This window comes from Cervus elaphus, chromosome 2, assembly GCF_910594005.1.
Source record: "Cervus elaphus chromosome 2, mCerEla1.1, whole genome shotgun sequence".
Taxonomy (NCBI): Eukaryota; Metazoa; Chordata; class Mammalia; order Artiodactyla; family Cervidae; genus Cervus; species Cervus elaphus.
This window is the reverse complement of record NC_057816.1, coordinates 10595782-10619806: the sequence shown is the minus strand read 5'-3', so window position 1 is coordinate 10619806 and position 24025 is coordinate 10595782. Positions and strand designations below refer to the sequence as shown.

General features: G+C 60.9%; 1 protein-coding gene across 8 annotated transcripts in view; it reads left to right on the top strand.

The window, feature by feature from the left end:
- The window catches only part of DAGLA (diacylglycerol lipase alpha), a 72726-nt gene that overhangs the window by 19086 nt on the left and 29615 nt on the right, over positions 1 to 24025 (top strand). Inside the window, exon 1 of one of the 8 annotated variants that reach the window (XM_043871953.1) lies at positions 3083 to 3219. The exons of 2 other annotated variants lie outside the window; for them this stretch is intronic. The gene's annotated coding sequence lies outside the window, so the exon portion shown is untranslated. Of the gene's footprint in view, positions 1 to 3082; positions 3220 to 8525; positions 8752 to 21464; positions 22623 to 22661; positions 23982 to 24025 lie in introns of those variants that run through there. 5 more of the 8 variants (XM_043871927.1, XM_043871943.1, XM_043871961.1 and 2 more) reach the window with 5 other exon arrangements.

Genomic DNA, 24025 nt, shown 5'->3' with positions numbered 1-24025 from the left:
CTCAAGCTGAGGCCCTTTGACCAGATTCCTGTGTCCAGGACTGGGGGATTAGAAAAACGGGAAGGATAGGAAGGGCTAAGGAGAGGAGAGAGGGGAGGGGAGAGAGGTCAATAAAGTCTCTTGTTCCATACCAGTCGGGGCACTCTGGCCAGTTGTCCACATCAGGAGGAGACCAGGGACAAAAGGATCCCAGTTGCGGCCGCTGGGTCTGGTCCATTTGCAGGCAAGCTGGCCCCTGAGTACCCCGAGTGGTCAGGATGTCAGTCTCAGCGAAAAAGAGTCCCACCAGAGTCGCCATTTGTTACAGGAAGGGGGACCCCTTCCAGAGCCTGAAACTGGGCTCTTGTCTAACACTCAGAAATGAATTGTCCGAGGAGACACATGCTGACAAAGCAAGAGATTTTATTGGGAAAGGGCACCCGGGTGGAGAGCAGGAGGGTAAGGGAACCCAGGAGAACCGCTCTGCCACGTGGCTCGCAGTCTGGGGTTGTATGGTGATGGGATTAGTTTCTGGGTGGTCTTTGACCAATCATTCTAATTCAGAGTCTTTCCTGGTGGCGCACACATCACTCAGCCAAGATAGGTGCTAGCGAGAGGGATTCTGGGAAGTGGACAGACACACGGTGTCTCCTTTCAACCTTTCCCAAACTCTTCCTGCTGCTGGTGGCTTATTAGTTCTGTATTCCTTATCAAGATCTCCTGTCATAAAACAACTCATGCAACTGGTTACTATGGTGCCTGGCCAGGGTGGGCGGTTTCAATCAGCATGCTTCCCCTAACACAGTGAGACTGTGCAGAAGCAGCTGCTCGGGGCAGGGCCCTCAAGGCGCGGGTGAAGGGAGGAGCAGGAGAGAGGGGGACCCATGGTGCTGGGAAAGCCACCCGAAGTCGAGGGCTTGAGGGTATCCGAGCGTCCCTGGGTCTGATGCTGGCCTCCCACGAGCCCTCCTCCGTCACCTTTGCCCTGCCTGTGGTCGGGTGTCATTTTTCATCATCTCCTGCCCAGAGCTGCCTTTATCCCAGTGCCTCCTGCCCAGCTTTGTAGCTGACACTCCATTTCTATTGGGCCCCAGCAGCCCCGAGTCTCTACCCTGTGAGCTGCTGTTTTCCAGTGAGTGGCTCAGTGGGGAGAGAGGGTGGGAGAAATCCATTCAAGCCGTTTGCTTTAAAGACATTTCAGTAAGCTCATGGGATTTGTGGTCACATCTCTTCAGTGCTCTTTGAAAGAAATGGATGGGTTTTGGGTCTCTCCCATCACCAGCTTCCCTGCCTGGCAGCAACCCAGAAGCCGGAGTTGGGAGCTAGCCCTGATGCTCAGCCCAGAGCGCCTCCAGGGCAGAGGTGAGGGAGGGGCAGGCTGAATGCTGGCTGGGGCCAAGCCCCTGCACAGGCTGTGTTTGCCCCCCAGGGGTTCTGGGAGGCTAGTGTGTATGGGTGCAGGAGGAGGGGGAGGACAAGAGTGACAAGTGCCTCCCCCCTCTTTCGGCCTGGTGGTGAACTCCTACTCAGCCGTCAGCACCCGACTCAAAGCCTTCTCTGTCTTGCCTTGGGCTAAGCAGCTGTCCTTGCTGCGGGATCCCTGGCGTTAGAGCCCTGTATTCACTGCCCTGCGTGTGGGTGTCCTTATTATTCTGCACCGTGAGCTCATCAGGGTTGGGGCTTGTCACTTTCACGTTCACAGCCCCGAGGCTGCTAATTAAGAGTTCATTGAGCACATCGGCTGGGTGGGGCGGGGACGGTGTCTGCTTTCCCACCCCTGGTCTGAGGGTCGAGGATGCTCAGAATATCTCCCTGCCCTCACCTGGGCCCAGAAGGTGGTCCTCCCTGGGCAGGTTTCGGGCTGGGAGGGAATGAAATAACGGATTGGGTGGGGTCGACAGTGAGGCATCCGCTAGGCAGGATCTTGCTCAATGGGGCCCCCCGCCCCAGCACTCTCAGGCAGCCGGCAGTAACGAGGTGGCCGCTAACCGGTCTGGCGGGTTTGTGGGGACCTGGCTGGGTTTCTTGAGGGACAGCACGTCCTGCTGGGGCAGGCTTTGTGTCCGTCCTCTCTGTCCTCCCCACTCAGGCTGCTGGCCTTGCTCTTCGCTTTGCTCTGCCTCACTTCTCCTGGACAGGGCCTTGATCCTGCCCTTCCTGGAGACCAGGACAGCTTGTGGTGGGGGTGCCCAGGCAGGAGACTGGCCAGGGCCCCCCAGGAACGAGGGAGAGATACCAAGAATACCAGGAATGTGCTCTGGAGATACCGAGACCCCAGGAAGCAGAATACCCAGAGGCTGGGGTGATGGGCGCTGGGCTGGAACTGGCGGTAGCGACCATGCTCCCACCTCCTTCCCAACCGATGCTCCAAGGATGAGAGACCACAGTCCCAAAGAGGCCGCAGAGCAAGGCCCAAGCCTGGAGCTCCCATTCTAAAGCGTCTCTTGAGCAGTTACTCCTCCCTGCCCCGCAGCCAGGCTCCCATCTCAGGGAACAGGGCATGGGGGTGGGGAGCCCTTGGGGTGTTCCTCTCGCCCTGCGCCGGGAGGGGCTGGGCGCCCTGCTCTGGAGGTGTCAGCGGAACTGTCACCCAGCAGTGGGTGCAGGCGCAGGGATTCCCCTGGCTGACTCACTCACCCCGGCCTGCCTGTGCCTCAGCCCAGGCGGGAGCTGTTCATGAAGGTGTCGCTCACTCGGAGGGTGTCCCGGGAACCAGGGGAGCTGGGGCTGAGCGGCCCCGGGCGGCTGGGGGCAGATTCGCCCACGGAGCCCCCAGGCCTCCCCGGACCCCTGCACCCAGCTGCCTCCCCCACCCATCGACATCTCCATCAAGCACAGGGCTCCCACTTTCCAACACAAGAGGAGCCTTGAGGCCTCGGGGGTCCTGAGTCGGGGCCTGGCTGCTCCCTGCCTCCCTGAAAGATTCCCCCCAAGGGTGATGAAATGCCTTCCCTCTGGAGAACAGAGAAGCCATTGATTCCCTTGATCCGCCTGGGCACTTCAGAGCCAGGGCGACCCGATGGGGACTGAGAGGCAGGAAGTGGGGCCAGGGCGGTGACCCAGCCCGGGGGCCAAGAGCCCCTGGAGAAGGAGAGAAAACTGCAGGCTGCCCCCCGAGAAGAGTTCACACAATCCAGTGCGCGATCTCCAGGCCCACAGATGCCCCGCGGAGCCCGTCTTCAGACCCTCTGGCCACCGGCTGCCTGTGCCGTCCTCCGGAGAGCAGGCAGCGGGATGGAGGTGTTGCAATCATGGCGTGTTGAGGTGGGGGGGTTGCTGGGGGAGGACCAAGCAGACAGAAATGTGGAGCGCGCGGCTGGAGAGAAGGCCTGTGGGGGCGGCAGCAGCAGGCTGCGTGGGGAGAGCCGGGCTGGGAATGGGATGGGAGGCACAGTTCTGGGTGATTGCCCCAGAAATCCTGCCTTCCGGGTGCCAAAGGGGGTGGGGGTGCTGCCCTCTGACTTCTCCAGGCTGGAATGGCAGGGGCCGGCAGCCCCCTAACCACCCCCACCCCTCCGGGGACTGGGCTGCCCAGGGCTGAGTGAGCTCCACGGAGGGGCATTCAGGACCCTGGCACAGTTCAGTCTAGGCGGGCAGGCTTCTCTGCAGCCCACCTGCAGAAACCACCCTCCTGGTCTGGTGAGAGAGGTCGCGCGTGTGGTTGGCCGGGTGCCTCGGGGCAGCTCCAGCGTCTCTGGTGGGCAGGCCACCCAGCACCCCTGCAAGCATGCCCAGCCTTGTTGGCCACATGAATCCCTCTGTGAGCAGGCTCCGGGCAGGGCAACCCGGGGGGAGGTCCAGAGCAGGCCTGGGGCACAGCCAGGAAGACAAGCCTCTCCTTCCCTGGCTTTCAGCTCAGCCCCCTGCCGCAGTCAGGGGCATGGAGGATAAGGGAGGCCTGGTCCAAACCAGGATGGGCCCTCGAGGCAGGGCCAGCCCCCTTAGCCCTCCGAGGGCTGCGTTCTTTAAAGGCCAGAGAACAGCCCTGCATGGGAGCCTGCTGAGGCCCCAGGAGCCGGGTCCCAGGCCAGGGTTCTGCTCCCAGCCTCCCGCTGACCTCGGGGTGGCCTGGGGCAGTTCTCCACATCCTTAGCGCTCCCTTCCCTCCCTGAAATGCAGGTGTGTGACTCCGTGGCCCGGAAGGTCCCTTCTCACCCAGATGTTCTCCTGTTGCTCACTGAGCTCCCCCAGCTTAGAGAATAAAGGAGGGCCCAAGGACCATCTCCTAACGGGCCTCGATGGCCAGGTGCCCCACACCCTGGGGCAGAGCACAGGTGCCCTCCTGGACTCTCCGTGTCTCCTCCCTCCTCCCTGGGGTGACGGCCAAAGTGAGACGGTGGCTGCGAGCTCCCAGGACAAGGCCTTCCGGCAGGTCATCTAGCTCTCTCTGAACCGGTGTTGTTACTCTTGTTATCATGATGTCTGCAATGTTATTATCATTGTGATGGACTTGTCCCCTCAGAGCCTGTGGGGGGCTCCCTGGAAGAGGTGGCTCGCGTCCTGGGCTGGCATCGCCTCCCCCTGCCCCCTGCCCCAGCCAGCTTGAGAAGCAAGAGGTCAGGCGGGGGCACCTGAAAGGTCTGGGTGGTGGGAGGGGGCCTGGCCCCTCTTGGGCTTGGCTGAGCCCACCGGCGCCCATCTGCGGAGGGGCGGCCGCCCTCCGAGAGTTGGCTGGGAGACCTCAGAGCCGAGGAGTGCGTGTTCTCCAAACATCTTGTTCACAGCAGATGGCAGCCACGACTCCCTTTCCCCCTGCAGTTCCGGCTGCACTTCCCTTCCCTGTGCTCACCCTCCTGTTAACTTTGCTTTCTGCTTTGGGAGATGGGGAGGCAGCCTGCAGCCCCCGAAGCCGCCTCTGACTGGGGAAGCTTGGTGCGCAGAGCGCGGATGGTGTCCAAGCAGAAGAATCCTCGAGCACCCATCAGCTTCGTGAGGGAAGCTGTCTTGCCTAGGTTACCACACGCTGCCTGAGTCTCTTTGGCCAAAAAAGGCCAGTGGCAAGATCTTGGAAGAACAAGGGCCTGGGACTGGTTTGATGTTTCTTGAGCAGCTGCGAGGCCCCAGGCATGGTCTGGGTGCCAAGGACACAGGCAGAAGGTGCAGTCCTGCCCTCCATGAACTCCCATCTTGGTGGGGAACCAGGGTACCTGGGGCAGGAATGGAGGGGCACCAGTTGGATCGGATCTGCCTCAGGGCTGGCAGGCTTCTGCGGGCTTCACAGAGGAGGGCGTGCTTAGGCTAAGCCCTGGTAGGTTGAGGAGTTCGCGGGAGAATAGGACTAGAAAAGGCATCCCCTGCCAGGAGAATGGCCTGTGTGCCAAGGCACGGAGGCATGACGACCTCTGATGCCACAGAGCACTCGACCATGGTGAGTGATAGAGCAGAAAGCCAGGTGGTTTCACCAGCATGTGCCGTCAGCCCCAGAGTAGGGTCTGTGAGGAGGAGCAGACTGTGACCCTCTGGTTGCTTGTGGGGCGGGGCCAGCCTGACGCAGAAGCCCTGCATGGGGGCCAGTGGGGCCCTCGGCAGCTGGAAGGAATTCTGGGATCTGACTCATGGTTGCCCTGAGTTTGGGGCCAGCAGGAGCATCTTCTGCTAGTGGAGCAGCCCCTGCTGGTGGAGCACCTCCTGCTGGTGGAGCATCCCCCTGGTGGTGGAGCACTCCTGCTGGTGGAGCACTCCTGCTGGTGGAGCACCTCCTGCTGGTGGAGCACCTCCTGCTGGTGGAGCATCCCCCTGGTGGTGGAGCACCTCCTGCTGGTGGAGCATCCCCCTGCTGGTGGAGCACTCCTGCTGGTGGAGCACCTCCTGCTGGTGGAGCACCTCCTGCTGGTGGAGCACTCCTGCTGGTGGAGCACTCCTGCTGGTGGAGCATCCTCCTACTGGTAGAGCACCTCCTGCCTCAGCTGGTGGAGCATCTCTTGCTGGTGGAGCAGCCCCTGCTGGTAGAGCCATTGTCAGAAGTCTCTCCCAGAGGCTAAGACAAGGGAGCCATGAATAAGCGTGCCCTCAGAGGGTGTGGTGCCCAGACTCCCACGGGTGCTGCCCCTCGTTCTGTGACCTGCCCCGGCTTCACCCCACGTCCATGTAGCACTGGACAGAGCCTCCGTGAATCAAGACCCTAGTCTATGCCAAACCGTGCTAAGTGCTCCCACACAGGCCTCCTCCCAATTAACCTTCACAAGAGCGGTACTTGTGGGCATTGCCCCAGGTCCCGAGACTTGTTCAGAGTCACCCAGTCAGGAACATGGCCAAGGTCCAGGCCCAGGTCAGCCTGACTCTCCCTGGCAGCCTCCTGCTCGGGTACATACCCTGTCCCCTGGAGAAGGCTTGGTGTGCAGGGTGGGGTGGGGGTGGCCCGCAGTGTTTGCTTTTCCCAGCCCTGCTTTTGCCCTGCCGCCAGCACCTGGCTGACTGTTTGCCCAAGGATCTGCCCTCCAGGAAAGTGGGTGGGACTGGGCGGGGGTGGCGGACGAGTGGTCCACTGCTTTTGGCGTCCAGCTTTTCCGTGTAACCGAGAAGGGCTGCGCTGCCCGTAAGCGCCACACCCTGCAGTCCGACGCTGCCCCGGCAGTGCCTGGCCTCGCCCGCGCACAGCATGTGACTTTGCACTGCTGGGCCTGGCATGCCTGGCATGCCAGGGCAGCAGTGGCAGCGGCAGCTGGATGGTCAGTAAGGAGCAGGAGAGGTCCCCAGAGCCCTTGAGTCAGGGCAGCAGCATGGAGGCGAGGCCTGGCATCAATGGGGCTTTTGTGCGGCCAGGGACAGAGGAGCACGTGGCCTAAGCTGGGAGCATCCCACCGGACACCTGTGTCCCTTCCTTTCCTGGGGCAGCTGCGCCTGTCCACGGCCCTGCTCTCTGTCCCAGCGAGGAGAGTCTGCCTTGATTCAGGCCTTCCCTGCCTTGCCCTCACCTCCTTTCAGATGAATCAGAACCAGAAACTTCCCTGGTCCTGGGCCTGCCCCCACCTCTCCTCCTGAGAGCAGCATTCACTGACTGGGGAATGTGTTTGGTGGCTCCCTGAAGTCACAGGCTGGATTTTTGGGACCAAGGGGAACAGATTAGGTAAACAGAGGCTGGGAGGGTCTCGCGTCCCAGTGGAGAAGGAGCCGTTTCTCCCCTGAAGCTGGGACCCCAAGGAGAGGCCTGAAGGAGCTGGACAGGGAGCCGGCACCCTGCTTCCTGCAGTCCTGCCTGTGGCTCGGGTCCTGGGATAATGAGGGATCTTGCGCCACCACGGGGTGCCCACCTTGCTTTGCACTGTGGCCTTTAGCAAGCCCACTGCTGTGGCCTGTGGTCACTCCACCCCTTGGTGCCTGCCAGACAAGCCGTGGGGGCCAGAAGGCTGTCACCAAGGGGCTGGACTGCACCTGCCATGGGCTGAGAACTCTCTACACAATGGGCAGCCAGGAGTGCGTCCTAGCTCAAGTTGGGGACGGTCTTCCCAGGGGGGCACGGCCGTGTGAGGTTGTCCGGTCACTCCCATGCTGGCCCTGGGGGAGCTGGCTGTGTGCTGGGGCTAGGGAGGCAGCCTGGTGTCTCCACCACCACCTCTTATCTGGGGAGCAGGACCTACGTGGAAGAGGGGAGTGCTAGTCCTCTGAGGCTGTGATTTAAGTCACAGATTTAAGTCGGACACTCAGTCGTGTCCAACTCTCTGCAACCCCATGGACTGTAGCCCACCAGGCTGCTCTGTCCATGAAATTCTCTAGGCGGTAATACTGGAGTGTTACTGGTTGCCATTTCCTTCTGCACGGGATCTTCCCAACCCTGGGATTGAACCTGCGCCTCTTGCATCTCCTGCATTGGCAAGGGGTTCTTTAGCAGCTGTACCACCTGGGAAGCCCCAGCCTACCCACAGGTAGTATAAACCGAGCCCAGTATGAAGCCTGGGTTCTCGGACAGCGAACCCCATGCATCTCCCCCGTCTGCCCCCGACCTAAACCAACGTGCTAATAAATGAGCCCATTGATAGGTAATCCATCCCACTTTGGATTCCTCTGGCTTTTTTTCTCTGAGGAGCTCCGAGCACTTCCCAGATGTGATCTCACGTGTCCTCCCAAGTCCCAGAAGAGCTGAGAGGACTCCAGATGCCAAGGGTGGGCAGGCCGCACAGAGCCGGCCACAGGGCTGAGAACCAGCCTGCCTGCCGTCCAGACCCGCCTTGGTCCTCTGCCTCTAGTAAGGGGAGGCTGGGGTGTGTCTCCCGCTGGGCCTGCCCACAGCCTCCGGTCTCGGTCTCCCGATGGTGCAGGAGGAGGAGGGACGCTGGGAGAATCCCGATGAGGCCCCACAGGGGCGGGGGTGTCGAAGCCCAGGGTTCTGTCTTAAAGGGAAGTAATCATACTTTGAGGCTTTTTATAGTGCTTTCCTTCTAAGAAGCTTCCGCTCTGTCTTGTTCTCCTCCCATTCCTAGGAAGTTGGCAGAGAGCAGATGAGGGCCACAGGGAGGAGGCAGAATGAGGATCTGCAGGGCAGGCCCTTTCCCTGGTCATCTCTGGTCCCCACCCCCAGCCAGCCCCCAGCCCAGGAGGCAGCCACTGTTCCCATGCCCATTGTCTGGAGAGGAAAGAGGCTTCAAGGCTCCGCAGTCACGAGCAAGTCACCGATGGCCTAGGTTTTGGCCTTGGTTCTGATTGATCTAAAATACTGGGCCTAGAATGATCATTCCTGGCCCATCTCCCTCCCAGGGCAGCTGTGCGGTGGTATCGATATTTCAGCATCTTTCCTAGGATTATGTCTGCAAAGCAGAGGCTGAAGGCCCTTGGCAGGTGAGCATTCGGGAGGAACAAAAAAGTGAGTCCTGGGGAAATGGGAGAGCATGTGCATTGCATGCTCAGTCGTGACTGACTCTCTGCGACCCCATGGACTGTAGCCCGCCAGGCTCCTCTGTCCATGAAATTCTCCAGGCAATAATACTGGAATGGGTTGCCATTTCCTTCTCCAGGGGATCTTCCCAACCCTGGGATCGAACCTGCATCTCTTGTGTCTCCTGCATTGGCAAGGGGTTCTTTACCAGCTGTACCACCTGGAAAGCCCCAAACGGGAGATGACTGAGGCTCTAAGAGGGGAGTCATTCTCCGGGTGTTCCCTTTCCTCCTTGCTGACAGCATCCCTGGGATCCTGGGGAGCCCCCCTGGCCCCCTGGGCTGCAGACACGTGGGTCTCTCAGGGACCCTGTCGTGGGGAGGGGGCTCGAGTGCTCGCCACACCCCGAGAACACAAGCCCCGGTCTCCCCACTGACGTGTGCCCTCCCTTCAGCGGCAGGCTTTGCGGTGGGGGGTACCACAGGCCACCCTCCCATGGACAGGCAGGCCTGGGCGCCTGCTGGGAGGCCAAGGGAGCAGGTGCACCCATGCAGTGGAGCCCCTTAGCCAACAGGACGCCCCAGACAACTGGCCACACCCTGGCTCCACTGTTCAGTGTCACCCCAGCAGATCACCAGCACCCCGACCCTGCATTTCTGCATCATCGAAGCAACGATGGCACTGCGTTTCTCCCCCGCCTCGCCCGCAGTGTGGTCTTCCGGCGCCAGGGAAGCCCGTCTGTGGCCTCTGCTGCAGGAGAGCCATCCATGCCCGAGCTGGGACTCAAGGCACATGGCCAGTGGGTAGAATGGAAAGAGCTGGGGCTGGAAATCAGGAACCTGGTTCTGGGCTCCGCTCTGCACTGGATTCCCCAAGGCTGCATTTTAGATGTGGTTCCTGCCACCTGCCAGGCCCTCTGCTGAGGGCTGGGGACACACCAGGGAAGGAGACAGACAAGGCCCCTGCCCAGGAGCCACATCCTGGTGGGGAGACTCAGACAGTAATGTGTGTGCTAAGTCACTTCAGTTGTGTTCCGACTCTGTGTGACCCTATGGGCTGCAGCCCGCCAGGCTCCTCTGCCCATGGTATTCTCCAGGCAAGAATATCGGAGTGGGTTGCCGCTTAGATAGTAAACACGTCAACCCATGAATAAACCAGAGAGGGTTAGATGGTGGAAAGTGCTGAGAGGGAAATAAAATGGTAATGTGATGGAGAGGGCCTGCGGGCTGCCCTGAGGCTGGGCAGGAAGGCGGGAGAAGGGATGCATGAGCTGGGATCGGAATGATGGGGTGGGCAGGGGGGTGGTGTGTCCAGGAGACAGGACAGGCTTGGCTGTCTGAGGGACAGAGAGAAAACCCGCGTGCCTGGGGCTTGGTGAGCAAGGGCAGCGTGGAGGTGAGGGCATGCTGGCCGGCAGAGGAAGGAGAGTGTTTTCTACATGTGATGAGCTCCACATGGAGACTGGAAATGGGGTGTGGGGGCGGGGGGGAGGCTGGTCGACTGACAGAGACATCCTCTCTCCGAGCCTGTTTCCCCGCTTTAGTGCAGCACACCCCCCCTCCCCCGGGTGGTGGCATTTGTGGTCAGAGCCAGCGGCCAGGAGAGTGAGGAGATGAGCACAGAAGGAGGAATGCCTCCTCCCTCAGGCTCGTGATGGGGGTCCCTCGGCTGGGGGAGTGGAGGCCAGGGATCACCCCTGAGTGGGTGCCTGCTGGACAGACGCTCTGGCCTGCCGCACCGCCCGAGGGCAGAGCTGAAACTGGGGAGTGGGTTCCCCCAGGATGTGGTGGAGCGGGGCATGGCCCATCCTCCCCTGCCTGCAGGAAGAGACTGGGCAGGAAGTGCTCTGGGCGGGCAGCCCCGGTTGGCGGCTCAAGGCTCTGAGGGCTGATGTAGTGCCGGCCCCTCGGCCTATCTGGGGGAACCATCATCAGGCCGGGGCGCCCTCAGCAGTGCCTGGTCTGTCAGTCCCACCATCTGCTGTACCTCGGTCTGGCCCCCGCTTCTCTCCCCTATCATGCCCACCTTGGCCCGGAGCTTCCCACCCAGCCCCAGGGTGAAGCTGGCTCACAAGACCTCAGGAGCCTCTCCAGCGCATCCCTCCCCTTGGCTCCCATCTGGCCGGTTCTGGTCTTCACTCCACCCTCCAGGTTCCCCTTCCCGCCCCGCACATGGACCTGCCGCCCTCTCCGAGGGGCCAGGTTACTCCACCTTATACTTCAGATCTCAGCTCTGGCTCCCAGTTCTTAAGGCAGCTGCCCCTCAGCTCTTTGCTGGGGCTCCAATGAGGACCCCTCTTCTGAGCACAAGTTGTAGAATTTTTCACTATCGTATGTGAAGATTAGCTTCCAGCCTGTCTTTCCTTTCTGGCCTGCTGGATCCGTGAGGGCTGGCCCCACCTGGGCCTTTACTTATTGCCGTGGCCCCTTGGCACGTAGTGGGCTCTCTGATTGTGTGTTGGAGGGTGGAGGATGGCTCTGTGCGGGAAATTAATTTTTACGACGTTTCACCTGTGTTCACACCCTGGGGCCCCACCCCGGGACTGCTCCTGGCCTCCTCTCCCCTTAGGTCCCAGCGCTTCCCTGAGCCAGGGAGTCTGGAACCAAACTGGCCACACGTGGGGATTGGGGGTCCTCGAAACCGCCAGGCCTGGGGCCATGCTGCTGTGTCCTCTGCTCCCAGGTCCACTCAGCCCTGGGGTTTGGGGCCTGGACCTGCCTGGGGTCCCTCGAGGGGGAACGTGCTCACTCAGATGCCTGCCACCGACTGGAAGGAGGAGAGTCAGTGTCGAGTCCATCCAGGCTGGCTTCCGGGCGGTGGCAGGTTTGCAAGCCAGGTGGCGTTGCCAAGGAGCCATGGACTGGGGCGGGGGGGGGGGCCCGGAACAAATGGCCTTGGGGCCTTTGCCCATGGGCTTTAGGGTGGAGGCTGCGGTGGGTGGTCTCAGGCCTCCCACCTGTCTCCTCTGTGGACTGGCCAGGCCGTCGATCTCGGGGGACCCGGTGGCCCTGGCGCTTGCCGCCAAGTGGTAGAAAGGATGGTGGTGGGAGACGGGTTGTGAAGCCGCAGCCGTCCCCCCCAGTGCCAGGGTCTCCCCAGCCCCGGCCGAGGCCATGCTCGCCATGGGGGTGGGCTCTTGGGATGCAAGGACATTCTGGTCAGGCTGCTGCATCTGATGCTGGCGGGGAGGGGCGCCCAGGAGGCCCCAGAGCCCACAATTCTAGGTCACCTCCTGCACCATCGGAGGCAGGAGCCATATTTATAGCAGCCAGCGGCCACCGAGGGTGGGGCAGTCAGCAGGAGCCGTGACGCAGGCCACCCCCTCCAGTCCCCTAGCTCTCGCCGACTCCCCCACCGCCACCCCCGACTCCAGAGGCTTCCTGGGCAAGCGGCGAAGGGCTGGGCCTGCTGAGGAAACAGGCCTTGTCACCCTGCTCCCCAAGCCCCGGCAGGGACACGGTGCCACTCTCCGCCTGGCAGGAGCCTCGGCCCCAGTCGGTCTGGCCAGGACCCTGTCTGTCTCCTGGGTCCCAGGTGGGCGCCCCGTCACAGCGCTCAGCACCCGGCCCTGCCGGCCTATCTCCACAGTGCCGTCAGCTCTGGTTGAAAGGTCTGGGCCCTGGAGTCACCGGCAGCTTTGCCAGCCTCCCTGCGGCTGCCAGGTGTGTCCCTGCTGGTAGCAGGCAGTTAATGGGGCCGCGGGCGCCTGCCCTAGGTCGACGGGGCGGAGACCCTGCCAAATGCCTGTCACCTCCCCGCTGTGACCTTGTGAAATGGCCGTGGAGTGCCACTGGGGGTGGGAAGGGCGGGCAGCGGGTGCAGTCACCAGGGCTGCTCCTCCTTCCACCCCAGGGAGCACGCCTGGAAGCCGAGGCCCCAGGAGTGACAGTGTGATGAGCCTGGGGCCCCAGGCCCTGAGGGTGAGTCCTCTGGGGAGGAAAGTGACACCCTACTCCGGAGCCCAGGTCGGGCCCTGCTCTCTCCCAGGCCTCATGTGCCCAGATACAGAGCTGGCCCTTAGGTCCCACCCAGGCCTGAGGAGGCAGAAGGCTGACCTCTATTCGGGGCCTGATGGAGTCACTCCCATTGTGGAGGCCAGTGCCCCCCAATTTCCAGTCTATGTTGTCCTGAGCCACTGGGCCCATCCCTTAGCCTGGGGGAGAAGTAGGGCGAGGCCAGTGGGGGGGCCTCCGATGTTAACAGACAAGGTGAGGCAGGAGGGCCCGGAGCCTGCAGGATGGTGAGCCAGAACTTCACTGATGAGGTGTGGGCTGACCAACCAGGACTGGGGCTTAAGGCCAACGGGATGGGCCCTGGGCTTCGCCAGGGAGGAGCCCCTAAAGTGAGCGGGTATCCAGAGAGAAAGAAGCACCAGGCAGGGGCCACGCCACTAATGAGCAGGAGAGGGACATGGATGCAGGGAACGGGCTTGCTCAAGAGCTGGGCTGGAGGGGCTGGTTGGTGCAGAGCTCAGTAGCTAATGGTTGGGTGTTGTCATCTTATTTGAGAGGAATTTAGGGGCTTCCTTGGTGGCTCAGTGGTAAAGAATCTGCCTGCAATGCAGGAGACGTGGGTTTGCTCCCTGGGTTGGAAAGATTCCCTGGAGAAGGAAATGGCAACCCACTCTAGTATTCTTGCCTGGAAAGTCCCATGGACAGAGGAGCCTGGCGGGCTATTGTCCACTGGGTCTCAAAGAGTCAGACACAACTTAGCAACTAAATAGTAACAACAACAAGGGGAATTTAGGAGTTTTAATGCACTTGTGAGGAGGGGGGTTAATTTAGTTAAAACTGTAAACAGGTGTGGGTGGGTGGGTGGGTGTGTGGGTGTGGGTGTATGTGTGTGTGTGTGTAGCCAATGCTACCAAGTATCCCGTGTATGCAGGACCCAGCTGTCAGCACTTCACAACTTTGAACTCACTTTGTCGTCTCCCACGAGGAAGGCACTGTCATCACCAGCCCTGCTTTCCCAAGGAGGAGAAAGCAGTGGTTGATTCATCCTGACTTGGAAGGTCATGGCTCAGTGCACGCCTGAGTGGACAGAGACACTAGAACAAAAAGCAGGTCTACCCTGTTCTCCATCCAGTGGCCTTTGGAGCCCCCAGCCCTCCCTGGAGACTTGGGGTCACGTGCTTGGGCCTGACTTTGCCGTGCCCAAGGAGATGTGAGGGAACGAGGGGGCCAGAGGGAGTCTCCGAGCACCTGGGTCAGTGTTTCCTTCGGCGCCTTGTGGCGCAGGCCAGGCAGACACTCGTGATGGCTGAATTTGCCTAGACCCCTGGGTGAAGCCCCAGGCTGTCTCCTGCACCAAAATAGCAAGTAGAACTCTAAAAGCCAAGGCCAGAGTGGACCTACCTGAGAGGTCAGGCTGTTTCCAGGGGTTTGTCAAACGTTTTTAAGCCCTGAGACCATTTAGCTCAAACACAATGTCACAAGGAGCCCCAGTGAGTAAAAAAGCTAAAATAGCCACTCTGACCAGCATAGCCTGCAAGTCGCAGCCTGCCGTGACCTGCCCCCCCACCTCCCGAGGCCCCAAGGCCCATGGAAGCAGCACCTGCCGCCTCCTGCAAAGCTCCTGTGGCACACGGGGACTCTGAAGACCTCGTCCCCTGGGAGAGAGCTTGTGTTACCCAGTCACTCGATCCTTGCCCGCTTCTGCGATGCCCAGGGAATGGTTGACGTGAAACTCGATACCCGAGCGCAGGGCTATGCCCGAGATGGCCGTGCTGCCCGGGGAGGTGGCCCCCCTCTGCGGATCCTCCGTAGCCCATGCAGCCCCCACCCCCGGAGTCGGGAGCCCCCCAGTACAGGCTGCAGAGGCAGGCGCGATAGGACCGATAGGACCGAGGTGGCACAGGGTATGCGGGGCTTGGGGGCGGGGTTCCCGGCGGGAAGGTGTCAGGCGAGGTGTGCCCACTTAGCAGACTCATTAGCGGCCTCGCTGGGGGCTCCTCATGAAGTGGAGGGTGCTAAATCCTCTCGGAGGTGTTGCCAGCACCCGGAACAAGGAGACTCTTCTCGGAAGCTCTGGGGAGCCAGGCCAGAGTGCTGCAGATGATCTGCCATGTGGGGTTTCTAGCGACTGGCTTGCCAGAGAGCGGAGGCCCCGGGGGAGGCCAGGGGCCAGGGGGTCCACAGCGGGCACTGCCTGCAGGATGCTGGAGTGGGCACACGGGCATGAGCGGTGGGCCTCTGCCCCTTGGGGCATCCAGAGTCTGGGCTGGGAAGGGCCCTACAGGGGACCCCCTGAACCTTTGAGACAGACAATGGGGGGCGTCTGCAGGAGCAGGGGGGGGCCTTGGGCCAGAGCTCCCCCTTCCGAGCTGAGCCGTGGGATGGTGATTCTCATCTCAGTGGCTCGTCCTGGGTTAAGGAGGCAGGGCTGGTGAGGCTTCGGCCTGGGCAGGTGAGGCTCCTGCCATCTCTACCCGAGAAGGTGGGTCAGGGCATCCTGTAGGCTGGCTCGGGTGAGGGCAGGCATGGGTCAGCCTGGTGGCCAGGGGTGGGGAGCAGGGCCTTTCTGTGCGGGAGGCCTGACTCAATCGCAGAGATCAGCGGCCCTGCCACAGCTCAGGCGGTGAGGGATTTGGGCCGTGAGGATGAGGTCTAAGCACTCTCAGGAGAAGATGATGGATAAATAATGATGGTGGCAACGAACACTTGCCAGGCGCTGAGTGCTTTCGACACGTTATTTCATTTACTCCTCACGACTCCCGGTGAAGCGGGGACCTTCGTTGTCCTCTCCTGCAGATGAACAAACAGAGACTCAGAGAAATGAAGGTCACAGACACCTCGAAGTAATAGAACCAAGATGCAAACTCAGGGCTGTCCCACCTCAGGCTGGAGGGAAACCAGCGGTGGGCTCCTTGGAGGAACCATTACCCTCCAGGAGTTCGCATTTGAGACTGCGGGTCCCAGGGGAAGGGGGGACGCGACACAACCACAGGGGCAGCGCAGGAAAGACTCTGCCTAAATAGAAACAAACCTGTGATGGGCGCCTGCCTCCATGCACAGACAGGCGGGAGGAACTGGCCAGGGGCTGGGAGACCAGAGCCCGGCCTCTCGGGGCTGCCCCAGGGCACCTCGGCCCCAGGCACCAGAATGAGTGTGGGACAAAGGCCATTCCTAGTTTCAGGAACAGAAACTGTCTCCAGGAAAGAATTCAGAAACAAAATCTTGGACTGGCCAGAGGGGAATCTCTTCTGTTCTCCGGAACAAGTCCATTCTGGCCCGGGACAAAGCTGGAGGAGTGGACCAGGGAGGACTGCAGGGTGGAAGGAGGGCCCGGCCTGACTGCCATGCCCGGGGTAGGGAGGGGTGGAGGGGGGGGGCACATCCTGCTGCCTCTAGGGGTGGCGGCCCCCCCCCCCCAAATTCATCCCCCAGCAGCCAGCCTCCCTCCCGGAACAACTAGCAGGAAACGAAAGGCCTCAATTGATTCCCAGGGAGTTGGCTGGTGTCAGTGACAGGGCCCGTGGCAGATGGCAAATTCCGCTTGTTGTAGACGAGTGGAAAATAATTAGCGTGAGAACGAGAAGCTGAAGCCTCTGTGCTAAACGGAGCCCTGATGAGGGCTTGTTGGGAGGGGCCGAGGGCACAGGCTGGAAGCTCGCGGCCCAGCTCTCACCAGCTGAGTGACCTTGGGCAAGGGACCTAACTTCTCTGGGCCTGTTTCTTCATCGGTAAAATGGGGTTGACAATAACACATAGCTCATAGGGATGCTAGAAAGATGAAATTAAAGTAGGTGATACCTATGAATTGCTCACTGCTGTACCTGGCGTGTAGGAAATGCTATGTTAAGAATTTTTTTTTTTTTTTTTTTAATAACTGGTGATAGAATAGTTCCTGGCGCCATCTCCAGGTCCAGCCCAGCATGACTGTAGGTGTGGCCGCCAGCAGTGGGGCTGCTTCTCTGCATCCTCTTCCCTGAACTCTGTGCCCAGGCCCCAGAGTGCCGGTTTGTGGGCTGCCGCGGCTGCTCATGGGCTTCCCTGATAGCTCAGATGGTAAAGAATCTGCCTGCAATGCAGGAGACCCAGGTTCGATCCCTAAGCCAGGAAGATCCCCTGGAGAAGGAAATGGCAACCCACTGTGGTCTTCTTGCCTGGAAAATTCCACGCACAGAGGACCTGGTGGGCTACAGTCCATGGGGTCGCAGAGTCAGACACGACTGAATGACTAACACACGGATGCTCGTGGGTGTGGGGAGGACACCGCAGGGAGGCCCGGCTTCACAGCCTGACTTAGAACCTCGCTCAGTTGGTTGCTTAACCTCGGAACCTCAGTTTCCCCATCTGTGACATGAAAGCATGACATGAAGTCATGCCCACCCACGGGCTCCTAGTGAGGGGAGTAGGAGGCACCTCCCTAGGTCCTTCAAGGCTGCCCTGGTTAGGGGGGTGGTGGGGGTTGCAGGAAAGCTGCTCATGAGCCTGGAACCCTGGGTGGGGGGGGGGGCGGCGTGGGGCGGGAGCAGAGACAGCAGCGTGCCCCCCCACTACCCCGCCGCGGGCCTCACCAGACACCTGTTTCCGTCCCAGGGCCTGGGCGTGTGAGGACCCATCTCTTGCCGAAATCTGTCCCCAGCCCTGGGCAGGCTCGCCTCTGCCTTCTGCTCCGGCACAGCTGACGTGTGAAAAGCAACAGCTTTCGGCCCGGACTCCTGTTGCGCACACCCCGGCCCAGGCGGGCGGCCCCCGCGGCCCCTGCCCCCGCGTGTTCACTCTCTGTTGCCTCCCTCGCCGCCCTCCCCCGGCCCTCGCCTCTGCAGGACCCTCACACCTGGGAGGCAGAGGGACCCCCAGGGCAAGCAGGAGGGGCAGAGACATTGTCTCCTTTGAAGTAACTCCAAGAGGCTGCTTTGAAATCCCAGCCCTGCAGCCTGATGAGGCTGGAGTAAGGGGACACATGAAGTTTCTAGCTCCGGGCTGCAGCCCACGCACCTGCAGGCAGCTCGTGGAACAGCCTCTCCTCAGCCTCAGTTTTCCTCATCTGGGAATGGGGTCGATGCTCACGGTCTCCCCCTAGTGGTGGGACCAGGAGTCTAGAGCCAGAGGAAGACCCAGACGGTGGGTTGTGGTCCCCAAGGCCCTGGCGCCTCCCTCCAGCGGGTGGGGGAGCATGAATAGCCCGCTCCCAGGGTTCAGAAACGCATATAATTGGATCCTGCACCTCTGAAGTGCCGGTTAAGACACGGGCTGTGGAACTAGGCTATGTGACCCGGGCAAATCACTTCATCTGTAAAATTCGGTAATAGCAGTGCCTCCAATGAGGACTGAGTGAGTTATGTGCACAAAGAGCTGAGAGGAGGCCCAGGACTCGATAGGCAGCTGACAAATGCTGGAGGGCGCAGAAGGGCTGAGTCCCCAACTCGCGGTGGGCGGAGCTCTCCTCCCTCACCCGGAACCGCCCTGCAACCTCGGGAGATGATTGGTTACTACGTGCAGCGCCCCTCCCTCTGCAGGTGCTCCCCGTTTAAGTCTCACAAGCCGGCAGGGAGGTTAACAAGCTCCCTAACAAGCCACATAGCTGAGTAGTATTGGCCGTGCCAGGATTCCACCGCCCCGGGAGCCCGTGCTCTGGACAGAGATAAAGAGGGCAGGAGGCATCTGCCAGCCCACATAGGCCAAGGGGCAGCCCCTGTTGAGTCTGGCCCAGCTGGGACTGAGCCTCTAGGGGCCAGCACCCGCCCCGCAGGCTGCCCGGGGGCCCAACCTCCCTGCAGTCAGTCCTCCAGGTCAGATGACCACCCTTCAAGACTAGTCAAGCTCCAGCGGCCAACACAGACAGACCCAGAGGGCCTAGGAGGCAGCAGGTCCCTTTCACCGTTTTGGGAGCATCTTCTCTAAGGCCTGTCGCATGGGGGCATCCCATTCATTATGGGAATGGGAGTCCTGGGCCCTCCCCTCAGAACCCCGAGGAATACAACACCTTACAGAGTGCTAAAAGAGGCCTTGCTAGCATGTGCATGCTCAGTCGTGTCCAACTCTTTGTGACCCCACGGACTGTAGCCCACCAGGCCCTTCTGTCCGGGCAATTTTTCAGGCAAGAATACTGGAGCCAGTTGCCTTGCCCTTCTCCAGGGGATCTTCCCGACCCAGGGATCAAACCCACGTCTCCTGCATCACCTGCATTGGCAGGTGGATTCTTTACCACTATGCCACCTGGGAAGCCCTAGAGAGTGCATACAGACTACCCAATTTCCCTTTTCACTTTGGCCACCAGGCAGCATGGAGGCTAATGCTAGTTTTACATGCAGCTCCTATGATGGGCTTTATGTCTTGTACATGTACGATGATTTCCCAGCCTTCTATTTTAATTTACTTACTTTTTGTTTTCAAGTTTGTTTTTAAATTTATATTCCACCTTTTCATTGTTTTGGGTTCCTATATAGGTACATGCAGCCTTGGATGCAAATAAATGTTAACAAATACAAAAACATCAGCTGCCCCTTAGTCCAGGCTCCTCATTCTTCGGAAGAGGTAACTGAGGTCTGGAGAGGCAGTGACTTTCTGTCCTGGGGATGCTGCCCGTGGTCTGGGACTGGCAGCTCCGGAGCGTAGCTGGACCTGGCCCGATCACCAGCCTCAACCAGCACGGCTGTTCAGGATCCAGGGAAGGTGGGCTCAGGGCTGAGGTCTCCTCTTCTCCTTTGTCAACTGAGCTGCAGAGCCGCGGGGACCCCACCCTCTGGGCGGTGGAGAGCTAGCCGCTGATGACTCTGCTTGAAACTGCTCAAGTGATTGATGCCTTCTTGCAGGTTGATCTCCAGCAAGGGAGCTCATGTGAATTTTGCTGGCTTCCAAGAGGGTTCTGTATCCAGAGTGTGATAGAGGATCCCAGCCCAGGCTCCCTGGGGCAACACTCTACTAATGGGAGTGGCTCTCAGGAGTTGGAGAAGGCGTGTGCTGTGTGGCAGGGAAGGGCCTGGCCGGCTCAGAGACTCTGGCTGCACGTCCAGCTCCCGCTGAGAGGGACATAATGAGAAAGCTGGGAGCCTCTGGGGCCTTCCTGAACGTGTTTCCTCACCCATAAATGGGGGCCCCAGGACAGTTTCCAGGATCCCCTCTAAGCCTGACATTCCTGCAGTGGGTGTGGGCTTTAGATGGCAGGAGGAAGGACCCGAGTCTCTTGCCTGCCCAGCCTCCTGCTCCTCAGAAGGTGTGGGGCAGGGTCTCTGAGCCTCAGCCTCCTCATTTTCAATGAAAATATGAGTGGAAGAGCCACGTTCGCTAAACATCTGTGACAGGTGCTGGCTTAAGTGTCTGCGACTCATTTAACCCTTGTGACAGTTCCGAGGTAGCTACTGTTCTTCGCCCCATTTTAGAAATAAGGAACCATGGCACAGAGAGGTTAAGTAACTTATCCAAGGTCACACAGCCAGGAAGTGCAGAGCCGGGACCCAGACACATGTGGAGTGAGAGTGAGGCTGTCACCCTGCATCGCCGCTGTGAGGATGGTGGGCAATTCGTCCGGGACTCAGAACATGGAAGGTGCTCAGCTGATGTCAGATGTATCCTAGTGGCCTGGACCTGGCTGTCATCGCTTCCTTCAGGCTCAACTTCCAGCCCATCCTTGGGTCCAGATGCCTGAGGCCACCTCTGCCAGATGGGAAATCTCATGGGCTGACCTAGGGGCTGCTGGACGGGCCTCCCACAGCACATCATCCTGTCCCCTGTGGTTGAGCCTGACTCTGGTCCCTGGCCCCACTGCAGACTAGCGAGGTGACGTCCCACCTCCCACCAGCTCGAGCTGGAATTCTCCGTGCCCTGGTCCCTCCCCCTGGAGCTCTCAGCACCCCATCAGCTGGGACCCACTGCTGAGGGGCTCTTCTCCCTGAAGCCTGCTCCCAGGGCCGAGCTCAAGGGGACCTTCGGGTCAGGGGATGAGGCCCAGCCCCATCTCTAAATAGCAGCCTCCCAAAGCCCATGGCAGGGCAGGGGACCCTGTTAGGATTCAGGTCAGTTCAGTCCAGCCGTTTCTGATCAGTTAGAGCTGATCAGGGACATCCCAGCAATACCTGCCCAGACCCTGCACCTGTCGCAGGTCACCCTGCCAGGAAGCCCCCAGAAGCCCTATTGATACGATCCCCCCACCCACCCACGAGTGGAGCCTGGGCTCTGCCGGGACCCATGCAGACCTCTGTGACCTCATCCCAACCCTCTCTCGCTGCAGCCTTCTGGGGGCTGCGGTTGTCCCCCTTTTGCAGCTGGAGAAACTGAAGCCCTAGAATAGTTAAGATAGCCAGAGGAGAGAGTGGTCCTCTGAGAGCGATCAGGGTGGGGGTGCTGGGGAGGGACATTTCCTCCAAAGTGAAGGATTTGAGCTAAGAGGGGCAGGAGTCGTGTCTCCTACCCTTACAGCAGCTGCTTCAGGAGGATGGAGCAGTGGTTTGGAAGGGCCAGGGCTGCCCAGGGGGAGAGGGGCTGTGTTCACACTCCAGGGGCAAGAGCTGGAGGGGGGGCGGCGTGTGAAGGAGAGCAGTGCTGCCAGCCCCCCCACCCCCCCCCCCCGGGACTCTCTGTTGAGCACGGCCAGCCGGGATGGGCAAAAAGGAATCAGCAAGTGTAAGCCGGTATGCCCAGGGTATTGAGATGAGGGGATCCCATAAGGGAGTGGCTTGTTCTGCACGAGAAGGGGGGGGGGGGAAGTGCCGTCAGGGAGGGATTCAAAGAGGGCTGGCTTTTGGTTGGCTTACAAAGATGAGTAGGATTTTGCCTGCCAGAGGAATTAGGATAAACAAAGCACAGATTCCAATGAGGTGTTTTTAAGGGAGCAACAAGTTTGGGGGTTGGGAAAGGAGGGTGAGGGAGTGTGAGAGGGCACTGGAGTGCCTCCCCAGCCAGAAGGCGGCCCTGTGCCTGTCTGTGCCTTGGATCCCTAGGAGTTGGGGAGTGACTTCCTGCTCCAGGACTCAGAGAGGGCAAGGCCCCTGCCCAAGGCTGCACAGCCTGCCTGCCAGCTGCTGCGGCCGTTAGGTGCTGCCTGATAGGCTTGGACTTTATCCTGCAGATCCCTGGAGCCATGGACGATTTTTAAAGTAGGGGTCAGCCTGTGCATTTTTGAAAAACAGTTTTGCATTTTTAGAAAGAGGAACTCGGAGGATGGTTCATACTTAAATCAAAGGCCTGAATCCCCATCAAGGAAACTGGGTTTTGTGAGTGGAGGAAGAAAGGGCCTCAGAGTGCCCCTCGTCATTCCACCCATGTGTGGGGAGCTTCCTGGGCGTTCACACCTGCCTGGGCGGTGGGGGGGATGTCCAGTCAGCAGCATAGGGGGCTCCCAGCAATGCTTCTGTTCTGCACCCCCTGAAGGGGGCACTGCCCCTCCCCTGGAAGTGCCCCCTGGTCTGGATGCCCTCCGTCCCATTAAGGCCCCTGTGCCCTGGGGGAGGAGAGCCAGAGGAGATGCTTTGTGGCCTCCCCAGACCAGGAAGTAGCCTCTGCCCTCCCCCATCCTGAGACATTTCCTCCAGATGAAATCACATCCCCAGCAGGGGAACAGGACCCCATTGTGAAGGGCTGGGGTCTCGAGAGAAAGGGCGTCTTTCAGGCCCTTAAAAATAGCAGTCCTGAGATTTATGAATCCGCATGGAGTAGCAGGGTCCATCCTCCCCACCCCCAGCAGCAGCACAGGCCCTGTCCTCACCCCCCCTCACCCCCCATGACCCGGTGGTGACCAGCCGGACAATCCGCCAGCCCAGGCAGGGGAGGGACAGCTCGTCCACCCGGTTCACACGATTTCTCTCTGCTTCGCCCTCCTGAGCTAAAACTGCCGCTGGCTTCGTCCAGTGCTGCCAAGGCCTCTCGTATGGTTCGCACCAGACCCTTAGCAGGTGGGGACCATCGACATTTTACAGATGGGGAAACTGAGGCACAGCTAGTAAGTCATACCATGAGTGGGTGATGGAGCCGGGGTCGGGAGCCAGGCAGCCCTGGACCTGGGATTCTGCAGTGGCGAGCTGGCCCCGGAGGTCGTGGGGTGTGGTCCCCAGACCTGTTACCAGGCACCCCGGCGGGGTCAGCCCGCAGCCACCCTGCCATGTGACCTAGGTGTGACCTAGTCAGTGCCTACGGCGGGGGGTCAGCTGGGCACTCCTCCCCTCGCCGAGCCAGGGGGGCAGAGGCTGCCACTCTTCGTATCACTACAGGGGTCTTGACAGATCTTCGGCCCCCTCTACACGGGTGCCAGGCTCCCCGCCCACCCACTTCTACCAGAGAGCCGGGAGGGTGGGGCCACGCGTGAGGTTGTTCAGTGATAACGTGTGAGTTGAGGGAGTTTTAGCCATTCTAGACTCTTTAAAAGGTGAAGGGCTGGGAGAGGAGGCGGTTGGGAAGGGTTCACTGGGTGTACCCCTGAAAACGAGACGTCCTGGGCTCCCGGCAGGGCAGCCCGCGCCTGCCAGCCGCTCTGGGACAGCCCTCCCCTTCCTCTGCTGGGGTCTGGCTTGCTGAGAGCGGCTGCTGCACCTGCTGGGACCTCGCAGTGGTTTCACATGTGTATGTGTGTGTGAGGGACCCCCGGGGCCCAGCCCCACGCGGCTCCTCACCCTCCGGGGGCCACCTGGCGTCGAGGAGGGGCTGGCGGCTGCCATCCCAGCTGTTGGCAGCTCCGTCCTCCCCAGCCCGGCCGCCGCCCACGGCGTCCCAGCCTCTCCCACCCCTCCCGCCCGTCCCTTCGAACCGAAGCTGGCGGCGCGGCCAGCCCCTCGTCCCCGACAGGCAACTGGAAGCCCCGGCCTCCCGCGGTCCCAGACCCCCGCCCCCGGACGCCCCGCCACGCAGCGCCGGGCTCTCCATCCTTCTCCCGCTTCCCAGAATCCGCGCTCCGTGCTCGACTCCTCCTTGGAGAGAGTGGGATGATGTCACTTCCTGAGGGTGGGGGGAGGAGTAGGCACGACCCCGGCAGGCTAGCCCGCCCGCCCGCCAGGCCGCCACCTCGCTGAGAGCAGCCTGGCAGCGGCCGGATGAAGCGGCTGCACCCGGGAGAGGGCGACGGAGACCGGCCGGGCCGGATGTGCTGGGCCGGCCACCTGGCCCCACACCCCCCAGCCCACCCTGAGGGCCGTGCCCACCGGCCGGGGAGACTTGGCCACTTGCTGAGTGATGCTGGTCTCCACGGACACTCTTCTTCCCTGGAGCCGTCACCGGGGAGAGGAGGACTTGCCACCCAGCCGGGACCAGGTGCCATGTAAGCCTCTGCCAGCCTGGGAGCAGCGGCCCACCAGCGCCCAGCCTC